Source organism: Antennarius striatus, chromosome 19 (assembly GCF_040054535.1).
Source record: "Antennarius striatus isolate MH-2024 chromosome 19, ASM4005453v1, whole genome shotgun sequence".
In the NCBI taxonomy this organism is placed as follows: Eukaryota; Metazoa; Chordata; class Actinopteri; order Lophiiformes; family Antennariidae; genus Antennarius; species Antennarius striatus.
In genome coordinates, this window is record NC_090794.1 from 15,216,816 (window position 1) to 15,231,730 (window position 14,915).

The 14,915-nt window shown below is 40.7% G+C and overlaps 1 protein-coding gene across 2 annotated transcripts in view; it reads left to right on the forward strand.

Moving 5' to 3' along the window:
* Nucleotides 1-2,731: 2,731 nt before the first annotated feature.
* The window catches only part of LOC137613075 (disheveled-associated activator of morphogenesis 1-like), a 43,280-nt gene continuing 31,096 nt past the window's right edge, over nucleotides 2,732-14,915 (forward strand). For both annotated transcript variants that reach the window (XM_068341922.1, XM_068341924.1), the window contains exon 1: nucleotides 2,732-2,872. The gene's annotated coding sequence lies outside the window, so the exon portion shown is untranslated. The remainder of the gene's footprint in view (nucleotides 2,873-14,915) is intronic.

Consider the following 14,915-nt stretch of genomic DNA (forward strand, 5'->3'; position numbering starts at 1 on the left):
TGATATTCTTTGCAGGTGCTTTGTCATGTGGACTCTTCTTGTTAAGAGAGTTGACATCAAGTTTAGGGCATCCAAACTGAGTTTCAATCTATAATTCTCCATTTTATATTTCACTCGCTGTTGTCATCCATAACATCCATTGTACGATCCTGCTTCTTTAAGGCAGGGATACTTCAGAATCAATGCCTCAGCAACATCTGCAAATCGTGAGCTTGATGGATAGGCCACATACTGAAAGATGCTTTCTGCCAGCTTTTCCAAAATGTCAGAAATGGTTGAGTGGAGTTGCATTGCTCTTGTAAGCCTAATTTCCTGCGGTGAGCATCATCTCTGTGTCGTATGCAAGGCGAGGTACCGGAAATTCAATGGGCCTCCGTTCTGATCGCTGAATCCCATGATTAGGCAACGATAGAATCCGTGTATCCTGGGAACTGCAAGATCAACTGGTTTGGACAGTGGTCATCAAAGTACTGTCTGAGAGTGCTGTTGCTGAACTAGTGGAGATTTCTGACTGACTTCCAAAAGAACTGTTCAGTTAAGTCCAGCGTAATTGTGGGATGTTCAACAATGTCAACCACCTTTATTGTGTCTTGGTCTTCTATGTCACTTGTTTAGGTAAGATTAAGATATTCCTCTTCAAAATCAGCATCCTTGTAATGCAAAGCAAAGTTCCCTTGAAGCCCATATGTTTCTCTAGTGTACACTTTTTTCAGGGTAGCTGTTACAACTTCAGAGATGTGTTTCTTTTGAACTGTGCTGGCAGCACAACAAATTCGGTGGACATGTTTTGGAGGCTGCCATCTAACAGTAAAACCAGAACTGTGATATTTGTAGCTGAGGAATGCTGATAATTATAGACCGGAACTTGCAGAGGGTTTAAGGCAAAGTGACAAGGTAACAAAAATGCATACATTTATTTCCATCTATCTCCCAACCTGAATGTTTTCACATTTAGACACTAGATGGAGACATGCTTTTGGCCACATATTGATTTACAGCAAAGGTTATGTCTGCTGACCAGTGGCTCCCAAGACAAGAATGATTCTTAGCCCAAAAATCTATAGTAATAAAAAAACTAGTTTATGGATAACCCAGACAAAACTGGACAAGAAATTAAAATTACAGTACTTGTTTCTTTAGTGGAATTATTTATTCAACCTACTTTAAAAGAAACAACTGAAGATATAATGGTGTGAGTTTAATACACACAAAACACACCAGTCCATTTCTAAGTTTTGTTTGAAAAAGCCATTTCTCTATTTAATAGTTATTTGTACATCTACATGTTTATTATCATAATCATGAAAAAGTCCAGTTTTGATTCACTGATCAGTCAGAAAACACAATTCTGACTGAAAACACATTCATTAATTTTCTATTTCCCGCCATCACAGGTTGTGTGGTTGCTGGAGCCTATCCCAGCTGATTGGGAGGCTGAGGCAGGGTACACTCCGGGCCCGATGCCAGTGCACTGCAGAGCCACTTGTGGACAGACAAGCATGCACACACACACACACACACGCACTCACACCTACGGACAATTTTATACCGGTGAATTCATCTGAAGTGCATACTTTTGGAAGTGAGGGGAGCAGTTTGGACTTTAATGATCCTATGCTAAATTTCCCAGTTTGGGATAATTAAAGTATATCTAATCTAATCTAATCTAAGTTGGAGAACCCCGAGAGAACCCAGGCTAACACAGGGAGAACATGCAAACTCTGCAAAGAGCAGGACTCGAACTGGGAACCGCCTTGCCGGGAACGTGCTGCCCTGCCTTAACCTATATAATGCCAAATGACCACTCCCTTGAGAAAACAACCATACCATAAAAAAGGAATAAAGACTGGGTACAAAGTGGAAAAAAATGTCATGACTGTGATGATTCATTCATTCATGTTCTGCGTCGGGTCATAGGGGGCTGCAGCCTATCTCAGCCGACTTAAGCAGTATCAATCAAACTTTTATTTATATAATGCTTAATCACATCATACATCTCAAAGTGCTTCAACAGACAGAGAAACCCAACAGAACCCTTCGGAACAAGCATAAGAGACAGCTGCAGGGAAAAACTCCCTCATTGAAAAAAAAAATCAGTAGGAGGGATACACCCTGGATGAGTCACCAGCTCATCACCGGGCCACATAGAAAGGTAAATAATCAATCACACTAACATTCAGTCTAGTCTTGTGGTCAATTTAAAGTCACTACTTCACCTCTGTTGCATGATATTAGTGACAGGAGAGTTCTGGAGACCTGGGAAGAACATGTTAACTTCACACAGAAAGGTTCCAGGTCCTCAGGTGGTCTGACTGCCTGTGCAAAATGTTTAGTACACACCAATAAGATCTTGTTGTAAACATGGTTCTTCCTTGTTGTATCTCAGTTAATAAGGAACAAAGGAACAAAGTACAGATACATATTTTCATACCATACAAATTACCAATCATTTGAAAAAAGGCAGTGTTCTTTAATCCTCTGGGTAAATACTGTTTCCCCTTCAGCATCATAAGATTATCTCAATAACTAAATAATTTGAGAATAGAATAAAATAAATAAATAATCAAACAAAGTTCTTTAACAGATCATGGAAAACATTTCAAGTTGGTTATTAACGTGGCTCAGGTATTTCACAGGTTTCTGTCATGACATTCACTTTCCTGTACGACTACAACCTCCATGAAGCACCGGACTGATAAAGCACGACGCATGCGCATTAACTGGACGAGCGGCTCGATGACGTCACAAGCAGCTCAAACCAACCAGTCCGTGGAGTCATCTTCTCCTGGATACTGTGTCTTCTACAGCTTCGTTCTCCTCACCTGATGGACCTGTGGACGCGGTTCCCGGGTGAAGTGTTCATGTGGACGAGGTAAGAGCTCAAGCCTTTAGGACTAAACTCCCACTGGAGCCACGGGACCGATAAAGTTTCCCCGGTGTTCGGTGGCGGTGACCGTGTTACCGGTGTGGTCAGTCAACAGCCGTGAGCGCTAGCTGTGCTGAAGCTAGAGGGCTTTAGCGGAGCGTCCTGAACCGGGTTTAGAATGGCGTCTACAGAAAACACTCACATGACATTTGCATCTTTTTTGCAAAAAGTTTTTGTCGTCTCCGAGTCGTGAGTTGAACCGACTCCACAGAACCTATGGCCTCCGGTGTGGTGAGGCAAACGTCTGCTCTCACTCATGACCCAAAGACCCTGACAGGTTCTGGAGGTTTCAGAGGAATGGGTTCAACTCCGGATCCAGTGGACATAGTGTAGAACATTAGGAAGGAATAGTTCGAATTTCCAAATGATAAAATATTAAGATGTTCCACCACTTTGCGTGACCAGATCATTTTGATACAAACAGGGTACAACATACAGTATATTGGGCCAGAAGACACTAACGGAGAGGAGAGGAATGGAGACATGGCGTTGCCACCAAATAGTTTGCTGAGTTTATACTTTTTCACATTTGGTAATCTCTGGAAAATGAAACATGTGTTCAGAGTCATTCTTGAAAATAATAATTTTATAGGTAAATTGCTGATGATTCCAGATTTCTTGAGTGGGTTTCCAGCGTCAGTCAAATGACTCAATTAGGTGATTTAGCATGGAGCAAGTTTGAGTTAGGAGACCTGATCATAGTGACATGACAGTAGAGTGTCCTTACTGCTAACTGATGATCTCACCTGTTATGAGTTAATGTTCATTTCATGGATCTGTCTTCTTGATAAAAATGACTCGCTTGTGAAAGCCACAAACTTACAGCCAGAGAGGAGTACAGAAAGATTATTGCTGCATAATCGTTCTGGTGATAGCTCATATTCAGTGAGGTATTTATCAGAAAATGTTTGCATTCCTGAGAATTAAACTGCTCTAAATCATTGAAGGGCTTGTATGTGCTTGTTATGGTCCGCGGCCTTGTGAGAGGACTTACTGCTGTGGTGAAATCTGCAGACATGTTTTCACTGTAAACATGGGAGAAGCCCTACATGATGTACCTCGCTGTCATTTTGTCCACAGTGCTAATGCTCAGACGGGGAGTCGGCTGGTTGCAGATCAGTCTGGACAGGCCCTGACACTTGAATTATGTATATTGTTTTTCTGAATCGCTACATATTACAGAGGGTGAGCCCTTGGTGATTTCCCGTAGTAGTTGCTTTAAGCCTCTACATTACTCTCCAGCACTATTGGTCAGTATGGACCAATTACCATGCACCATTATTTTCAATTAGGGAACTTTATCCCCATTTGATGCTGTTTGTGATAAAAATGACTGTGTTTTCTGGTCAGTCACAGTACCAGTACCAGTATTCACACCACTTTATTTCCTACATGCCAAAATCACACAGAACAAATTTGCTACAGGAAACTTCATAGTTATGTTCTGTATTTATTGTCAGTATGTTCTTAAACAACATGCAGCTGTGAGTGTATTTATCTCGCTGTGGATCAGTGGCAGGCTTGTTGTTGTACCATTTGTTCAGCATCGGCTGCTGTTTTCTATGTCAGCTTTATGAAGTTTCTTTCCACGCATGCACAGCCTTGGGCTACAGCAAAAATCATGTTGTTTTGTTGATACTACTGAATTGTTGATATTACATCTCTTCTTTCTCTTGTTGTCATAGACACATGTACTCCATCCTGTTCTCGGAAATGAACAAAATGGCCTTCAGCAAGCCCTTGGTGAAAAGGACTGTGACTCAGTTTTAGTCAGCGCTGTTGGACAATCGAAGCACACATGGGTCAACTGTACCTGATAATGAAGAAGTGTCACAGCTGACATTAATGTTCATAAACAGTGACAGTGTTGTGTACTGAGGAACCAGGTTGATGAACTAAGTGTTGTGTTTCACACGACTGGCAAGGAGGAGAGGTTGGCAGCCTTCCTGGTTGGCTGACATTAATGACTACAGGGAGAGTAAATGACACACAACAACAGGGGGGAGGAGCAGACTGATTATTTTTTCAATGGTGAGTGTCATTTAGGAGTAGCTGTCACACAGCTGAGCCCTTAAGACCACCATATGTCAGCAGGGCGGGTGAATGTTGTGGTGGCATTAACACAGAGGCAGGTGTTGAACCCGAGCCCTATAATGACTGTTTTCCCAATGAGCGTAATAGAATTGAAAATCTTTGATGCTGTGACTTATAATCAGCGTATAGGTTAGCATCCCGAAAAATACTAGGAATATAAGTGAGGTTTCATATGTATACAAATATAGGTTAATGCTTATGTGCTAATGTTGGATGATTTACTGTAGAAATATCTAAGTAGGAAATGTCAGGCAGTGAAAGCATGGTTATGCTATGAAGTAAATCTAGTTTAGAAGCTTGTTGTGACTCAAATCCCCAGTAAGACAAACTCAGGAGGCAGGTGTCACATCTCAATTAACTCTGTAGCTTGCTCAAAAGGGGTTGTAAATTACGGCAGAAAAAGACACATGCTGGTTTTGTTGAAGAAAAACATTTTTCAAAACATTTTATACACACCAGTTTATGAAGAACTTAAAATTATGTCACAATTCATTCAAATCTTCCCAATAACTTACTTGAATCTATCATATCCTTGAAAATAGGAAAACAACCATAACCAAGCCCTACATTGCTGTAGGTCAGGGTGTGTGTCTCAGTGATCCTTGAAGGTTGAATCGGATGTAAATGAGAAGTTACTGCAGCACAGTGTAGCTATTTTTATGTTTGCTTGCCCAAACCTTTACACTATATAAACCAAGGTGTGCAGTCAGGTGAGATGTACAGTATAACCTTATACAGATTTTGGTGTTGCACTGTGCGTTTTCTTGGTAACATAAAGTCACGCGTTATTGTGTGTCTTGTGGTGGTCAGTGGCACAGCCCAGCAGATCCAACCTTCTTCTTCTTTTCCTTTCGGCTTTTCCCTTCAGGGGTCGCCACAGCGAATCAATTTCCTCCATCTAGCCCTGTCCTTTGAATCCTCTTCTCTCACACCAACTACCCAGCAGATCCAACCTGTGTGGTGAAAATACTGAAGCTGCATGACCCTACAAAGGAAACGGAATGTAAATGTCTCTGTTCCAGTTGCAGAACTGGTTTTCAATGCCAAACCCTATTTACTAGGCCACATTGTGTGCATATGGAAATGTTGGGGCAACAGTTCCTCAATTGATCATTCAGGCAGAGAACTAAATTTAATATCAACTGATATTCCAGGAAACACAGCAGCTGACTTGATCACCATGATGCAGATGGATGATTGTGACGTTACTTTGACCAGATTGCCCAACCCTAGTTTGATCTGTTCGGTCAGTGGTGTGTACCCTGATGAAGTGACAGTTTTTGAATTGTTTGAAGGAAGATTCCTCCAGCTGGTTGTCGCACAGAGGTGGGATAAACTGTGGGATAAACTGTGAACCTGCAGCTCTCTGCTAGCTGACACAACAATAGGCCAGTACGACTGTTTGAATGTGCCATTCTGTGTGTGGTGTGCTTCACTTGGGCCAGACAATGGCATCACTTAACATCCCTTTTCTGCAGTAGCCTCCTCTGTCGCCATGGCACCCTTGTCCTACCACACCCTGCCCCCAGGCTGGCTTGGCTTTGCACTTGTCCTCTCTCTTGCAACAGCTGAGCTTGTTGACCACGCCAAAACCCAACCTGAGGATTGTTGCCGAGTGGCTAACAGAGGGAACGTCGTCATCATATTGCAGGTTAAATCTCTGATTGTTCAATACCATCGTTACATGACTAACCTCGAACTTGACTGTAGTTCCGATTAACATAATTTACTAGAGGTAGAAAATTTGTCCTGTCAAACTATAGTCAACTCATGAAAGAAATTATGGACTTTTTGAAAAATAGATCTTAAAAATTTGCCCACAAAGATGAGCCACCAGAGCAGTTTGGAACATTTGTGAACTAACCTGTTCAAAAGAGAAATACATGTCTATTTGATCAGACATCAGGTTTGAACTAATATATTCAGAATATTTTGCATAAACCCTGCTTATAACGTTAATTTATACGATTGTGGTTTAGAATGTGTCCATTAGAGTCTACTGCTTCATTAATTTGTAGAAGTGAAGTGGAAATATTACTTGTAAATAACACATCCTAAACATTTATGTTGGCTGATATGTTTAGAGACTGTCCCCTCACCCCACCCCACCCCACACACACACCCCAACACACACCACAGACTCTTGACCTTCCTGATTCTTTCAGAGGTTAGAGGGCAGCCCTCCCTCTGTCCAGCTCCACCACAAGTGGGGGAGATTTTTCATTAATGGTCTTTATGTTGTAGACTTTCACACCTTTTCTTGAGTAATGGATCCTCTGTGGCAAATCACCAATTTTAATAGCATTACAAATACAGTACATCACAACTACTAAATTATGCCAACTGGGTCTTGAACAAAAATTAAAATTCTGATGTTATGCACGGTTACATTATACATTTGAAAGAATATGAGTATAAAACATGAGGAGCATAGTATAGCTGATTGGCTAGTGTGGTTCCTAATGAGTTGCTCACATTGGCCTCCATCAGCTGAGACCATTTAATATCAGGTCTGACTTTGAGAGCCAGACAGTTGGAGCACAGACTAATCTGCACAGAAGAGGCTCTCCAGAGAAATAAGCCTTGATCTGCAGTTTTATAACTAGAACTGGGTGACCTATGAAATCATATTTTGGGCTGATCTGAACTTGCTTTCGTAATACCCTGAAGAGCTCAAGCAGTGCTATTTCTGATAGCCTGTCATGACAGCTCCTTAGACTGAATACACCTTATAATCAGATAATGTGCCAAATGTGGCAGCTTGTATTGAAATTTAAGTGACTAGATCTTTTTACTCTATATGACCATGTTACCTCTCTAATTGTGAGATTGTGATAACAGAGTTACTCAAAGTCCCTCTCATCCACTAACAAAGCTGTGATGTAAACTGAAAATCTGCGGAGCTTTCATCATTATTCTTTAATGTACTCTTGAGATAAAGCTGCCTGGACTCTTATAAATTCAGTGTTTGATACTCTGATCTTATTGTCTGTATCTGTTCATTTTCTGATAACGCAAGAAATTAATTTAAACAAGTGCTCCTTTTGATATGATGCAAGATCCTATGTATTTATCACCCAAGATATGACTCAAATGAAAAGAAATAGACGTTATTTTGTTTTGTTATTAAATAAATGTAAAGGAATAAAAAATACCGAGATACCATTACTGTATTCTAAATAATTGTACCTTAAATTGCATGTAAGTGCAGGGCTCAGAATACTTATCTCTACTTGGATTTTAATTTCTCTGTAAATTGCTTTTGAGTCAATTATTTTACATGATCAATATCAATATTGGCCCTGGAGTATTATTGTTCACAACACAAGGCAGCTGTAAGTCATTTCCTTGAGAAGTGGTTTCTCACACTATATTGCAGAATAAGTGATACTTACATTAACGAGGACAAAGCAATCACATGAAGCTGCAAAGATTGAAAATAATTACTCCCAGCTCAGCACAGTCAAAAATGTGGCGTACACGAATAAACTTCAAAATTTGAGCTTTTCCTGGTCGGGCGCCTGATATTTGAAAAAGCGTAATTGTGTCAGGCTGTTACAGTATGTCAAATAGTAGAGTGTATATTTATACTTGCTTACTTGGTTTCTTGTAATTACTCATTTTTTTCGTCTGCAGTTTTTAATTAATAGCCTCAGTTTGCTTTTCTTGCTCATGAGTGCAATTCAGCTTGAGCTTACAAAGTTAGAAAGTGACTGTTCTCTTGCCAGACGGGGAAAATTGAGGTAAACCTCAGATAATCATGAGAATGAGCTGCACAATTAATTACTTGTGTGCCTCAGCCACAAGGCGTGGAAAGAGTGTAGCCATACTGGATTTAAACAAAGAGAGCATGTGGGTCGTGTGTGTGTGTGTGTGTGTGTGTGTGTGTGTTTGCATGTGTGGGGGAGTTCCATAACTGAGATGCTGGTTTGGGAGGATGAAAGGGGGGGTTTGTGGGCCAAGTGGATTCATGTTTCAGTCCTTGCTTGCCTGTATCTCCTTTGTCTCAGATGTAATTTCTGTTAATTTCCAAAGCAGAGATGCTAGAAATAAGAGCTGTGTAGATTCAGTTTGTGAGAATCCCACCATTTTAGTTTGGTTTGATTACAGAAGAGCTTCCAGCTGGTCGGATACCAGAATTTTGTCTGATGGCCATTTCTGTGTAGTCATTAGTTCAGGTTTCGACTGGTAGTTATGGTAATTACGGCACCACTGACACGGGTTCAGCGTATCAAGGACAACCGTTCCATCAATTACTACAGTTTTATCACGTTAATGAAGAGTATAGCTCTTACAAAATGGAAATGTGACATGCAAGGATAAATCAAGGACATCTTATCTAAATAGTTTTAAGGCTACCAAATTATTTGATTTCAGCAGTAGTTTATAATTTCAAGCCTTCAGAATCATTTTTAAAGCTCTTTGGTGTAGAATTTATTTAAAGCAACATTTGCAGACTGGGATATGCATCTTTTTTTGAGTCATTTCCAAGACTCTGGTAGGTCGGATGTCAAAATGTTTCTTCTTCAGAGTCTAAACAAAGCACGTGTCGCAGGCCTTGAAGCAGCCGGCAGATATCAGATGGAGCAGCAGACTGTGCCAGAGTGAGGCATACTTCATCCTGCTGTTAACATGCTGCCCCGCCCTCTGTGGAGAACGCTCAAGTTCTGACAAGTTGTCAAGCAAAAGGCCAGAGACACAAAAATAGGCTCAGGTTTGATCTCTTATCTTCCTTTCATTCATGAAAATGAAGCAGCTCCGTCATTCAGGAGGTTGAGGATATAAAGATCTGAGGACTTTATCAGAGAGAGGCAAAGGATTGTCCTCATTCAGGATGAATAATGTGTAAAAATAAACCCTCACTATTTAATGCTTACTCCTCTGTTTGTGGAAACCTGCATAACTCAATGCCATTATTATTATTTTACCACATAATTCAATTTATGGTTAACTCAGTTGGAACCACTAATGTCAGTCATGCGCATTCTGATTGAGTTTGTGCTGTTTTAGAGTTTAAAAAAGCCCCTTATTGTCTTGCGATTGGATTTTGTCTGTTAGGTAAATTGTGATTTCTGATAAATAACATAACTGAAGGTATAAAAATCTCAACTTGGTTCTAGCCTGGAGCATCTCTGTGTTCTCTACTGATGCTGTATGACAGGTAGGAAATGTTCTCCATTTATCTAGAGATAACCTCAGTTGTCCTCCCTCCAGAAGCAGAAGCTGTCCTCGATTCTACGAACAGGTTTTTGGGCTCTGTTACACCAAACAGGTTCCCACAGTATAACATGTCTGTGAAATAACATCACTGTAGAAAAGCCGTCAAAACAAGATGAACCAGCTGCATCAACACCTCAGAGTTCCCCCAAAATGATTATCGGTAAATTCCAACATTGAGCTGTGGTCGTTGACTGCATCCGGATCCATTTTCTCACAGATTTATGTAACTGCACATTTCCAGCGTTATGATTTTGAGGCGATCCACCAGAACAACTGGTTATGTATGTTGTAATTTGTGGTTGTTTACTTTGTACTGCAGCTCTCCAGGCTGTTGTGTCTCCTGTGCAGTTGATAGCAACAGCAGCGCCACAGGGCAGAAGCTGTCGGGTCAATCCTGTTAAACAGCAGGTGTCCTTGTTGATGCCCTTAAACATCCCTTTTTCTGCCGTTTTGTATTCGGGTTTCATTTCAACCCATTTGTATGCAGTGTATGGTTCCCACTTTAGCATAATGTGCAGGGAGAATCTCATCTCAGGTTGTTTTTCTCTGCTGAGATTATGTCACACTCGGAGATAAGAAGCTTGTAACTCAGCTATCCAGGATGGACAAGCGCTGTATGCCAGCTTGAACTCACTTTAGACTTTGCCTCTGTGTCTGTCAGTCATATGTTGGGCTGGCCTTAATCCAGTTTCACAATTGTGTTAGTGGTCAAAGATGAAGCTGAGACCTCAGACCCTTTCACAAACATGTAATCTGTTTAACTGTTGAACTTCTGGTCATCCATTTGTGACATTATGTAATAGATGTGGAATACTTAGAACCTGTCTTCACCTGCAGAGTTGACTAGATACTGATTGGATTATACTGGATTAGCATTTGTTTGTTTGTTTGTATCTGCTCTAGGCTGTAGTACTCAGTGCCTCCTCCTCCTCCTCTTTGAATCTCTGCTCAAACCATTAACCAGTGGTATGTCAGTGCTGTGAGCATGGCCTACATCTGGTTGGATCAACAAGTTAAGCCTTTGCCTTTTAACTCTCAGTTTCTGTCAATCCCTTAAAGCACGTTTGCTTGCAGCTGCAGCCATTTGTCTCATGGCGTTTCTTCAACTGGGAAGTCCAGTTCCCTTGAGATCTCTCATTTTACTAATTTACAATTCCTAAGGTATCATACCTGTTTGGTTTTCTCTCTATTTTCATGCCAGTTTCATATGTTCCACATGATTACATTTACATGACAGTTTTGCATCTAAACTTTACCGTGCAAGATTAGCATCAGTAAGACTACAAAGATCCTCTGTTATCAGCAAAAGGCTGTAGCATGCTGTGCTTGAATAAATTTGCTTTATTTGACATTGTGTGTTCTGTAATCTACACATGTGTATTGTGACAGCACAGTTATTAAATACTATGCATACAATACTATGCAGTGAAAGTGTAACATTGCAGAAAATGGAAGTACTCAAGTACGAGGAGTCAGAATTGGTGATAACATTCAACTCTGAACATTGTCAGATTTAATTTTTACTATACATCGTTTTCCAAATGGTTATTGGTCTCCTTTACTCTTTTTTTACTCACATACTCAGCTCCTTTTTTAACATCCAAAGTTTAAAGTGTGATATTATGTTTTCAAGAGATTAGTGGATGCAGAAAATCATGTGGTCCTGTTGGGGATGGACCACTCTATTAAAGAGGGTAATTATATGTCTTCCAGAGGGTGGGCAGGGACCAGGAGGACCTTTTCTAATCCTAGCATTTAATTTGTGATCGTTAGGGTATCCTACAAGTGAAGGGCTGCATTAGTGGAATTTATAGATATAGCCCCACCCTGGATGAAGCATATGTTTCTCTACACCACATGATACAAGCCATAATATAATGTTCCCCCTTCACACATTCCTTCACAGCAGTCTGAGAAACTGCTTTTTATTTGGGAGCTGTCAGTCATGATCCTGAGAATATACTTATCATGAGCATGAAGAGAACATTCTGCAGGAGGGCTGGATTAATTCCTGCACGTCTGTTTGATTACTGATGCCACGCATGCAACATTTATACAACTTGTTTCCTTTCAAACCACAGAAACTGTTCAATGCTTGTAATCATATTTAGACTTCTCAGGGTCATCCACAGTCTGTAGCTAATCAGATTTCCATACTTCCTTTCTCATTGTTGATGCACTCATCATTTCTACCTACATTCATGTCTGTCAGACGTGGAGCCCCACATTGAGAACAGGAGAATTTAAAACAATGTGTTCATTTTGTCTTTATAAGCAACTTAATTGTATAATTACCATTTTTTCTTTTATTTTGGACATGTAAAGAGGAGTTTTGTTTACCGCTGCATGTCAAATATGCAGATCAGAGGTTCTACTTTTTGCTTTGGTGTCTTATATTGTAGAGATTTTTAAGGGTTGAATCCAGGGAAGCTAAAGCTCCCTGATTCCAAACAACCACATGTGGTAACAGTAATGTCATACTGTAGATACCAGATACCAGATCTCATAAAGTTCTCAGGCTTTAGCTTGTTTAGCAAACAAAATGTATGACAGTAGACGACTTATAGACAACGTAGCCTCTCTATTTGCCCTGGGAGACCCTTTCATCATTGTGAGTTCCCTACCAACCAGATTCCTAGTAACACCATCCAGTACCCATATATGTCTTGCTGAAGGTACCTGGGGTGCTAGAGGTCACCAAAACCTCAATCCTGGCTTTTATTGACATGGATAATCCAACCGACCAGAACAGAAGCCCTGCGTGAGAACCAGGACTGGTGTGTTATTCCAGCTGCATAAAATTCTTTACAGAGGCAGCAGCCCAGGACCATACAGCTTCCACTGTTATCCATTCATGACTGCACCAGCGAGGCTCGCCACTGATGTCTGCAACACCAGCTCTGGACAGATAAACTGTTTCACATGAGCCCGGTTTCTTGGCTCAAACAATCACACGGCGTAGTCTCAAGGGACGTTTCAAATCTAAGGCCTGAAAGTTTCAGCACTGTAGAAGGTCTCCAATGGCATCAAGCGACAGCTGTTTGAACACTTCAACCTTCTAGAAACTAGTATATGAGCGAAGGGACCTTACTCACCACCAAATGGTACTCTGATCTTGGGAAACCTGTTTAAGTGTTGTCTCTTAGTTAAAAGTATGATGCGTTTCATTTAGTCATTGAAACATTACAAAAAACTGGATGTTTGTTGTATATTTAATAGAGCTGTTTTTTACTGACCTCTAATGCTTCCAGCTGGGTTCAAACTCAAAGATTCGTCATTAGTTGCATTTTTCTGCATGATTCTTGAGAGAATAACAGATCACACAACAGGAAAGACTGTTTTGTGCACCTCCTTTACTTATTCACACTTCAGAAAACAAATGTTTCAAATTTCAGCTCCAGTGTAATTTTTGATCAGATGCTGATATGATATGAACAAAAAGTGGAGTGTTGTATCCAACGGTAGCAGCAATGTCCAGTGTGGTGTTTTATGCTTCAAGCAGCTCTTCGTTCAGCAAAAACCTCTTATCCTGAATGGGTTGGCAAAATGTTTACCAAGTGAAATGTGACAGTGGTGGTTGTTAAACAGTGAACTGTTTCACAATAGTGCCATGATGTCTTGTTAAAGTCATACCTCTCTGGAATTCTTGACTCGATAACGGATATTTTAAAAACGCAACTGTTTTGCTGCGTTTACGCCTTCCGTCCACACGACAACGCAGATATCCGGAACGAAAACCCAATTTTTCAAAAACGCTGGCCGAGGTAGATTTATTTAAAAACGCTGGGTCTGCGTTGTCGTGTGGACGGTGTATCCGCGACTTTTTAAAAACGCTGACGTCTTGCCTGCGACGAAAACCGCTGTGACGTCATATTTATGGGCCTGTGTGTTGTTACAACAAAACACGGAGGATTCTTATTGGATAAAATTTGACTCAATACTGCCACCAGATGGTTTGGCACGCTCATAGCCATCTTCGAAAACGCAGTGATGCGTTTACATGTGGACGGAGATTATTTGAAAAACGCTGTCGTGTGGACGCGAATCGTTTTCAATGCGTTTTTTAAAAGTTCCTTTTTTAAAAAAATCCGTCTTCGTGTGGATGGGGCCTCAGTTTTGAAAAACAGGATGACAAATGCTGCTAGATGACACTTATTTAATCAACACCTGCACTAAACCTGCAGGGCCTCAGTTGGCTTCATGAGGACACGTCTGACTCTCTCAGAGTCAGACGTGTCAGAGTCTCTGCTATTAACACAGATTGACAAAGCAGTTATTGGGCTGCATGCTTTAGCCTCAAGAATGACTTCAGAGTTTAATCAGCACCCCACTCCTGTGGTTTTTGTATACACAGTGTTCACCTTAAGGTTTGATATTCTGCATGAGTCTCATTGAAGATTTAATCTAAATATCACCTTTATTGTTTCACATTTATGTGGTTTAAACATTGAAGGGCCTCCTCAAAGCAGTAAGTTTCTTGCTTAACTTATTGATATAATATGGATGAACAAAAGAAAGTGAGTCATGTGGAGTGAACTGCCTACACTATAGAACCCAGCTGCCCTAAAGCAGAACCATGCATCTAAGTTCTGTTTTTAACTCAACAACAAAGTATGGTCCGAGGAAAACAGAAGAGATGATCGTACATCACACATCTGTAGCACATACCAGCCTA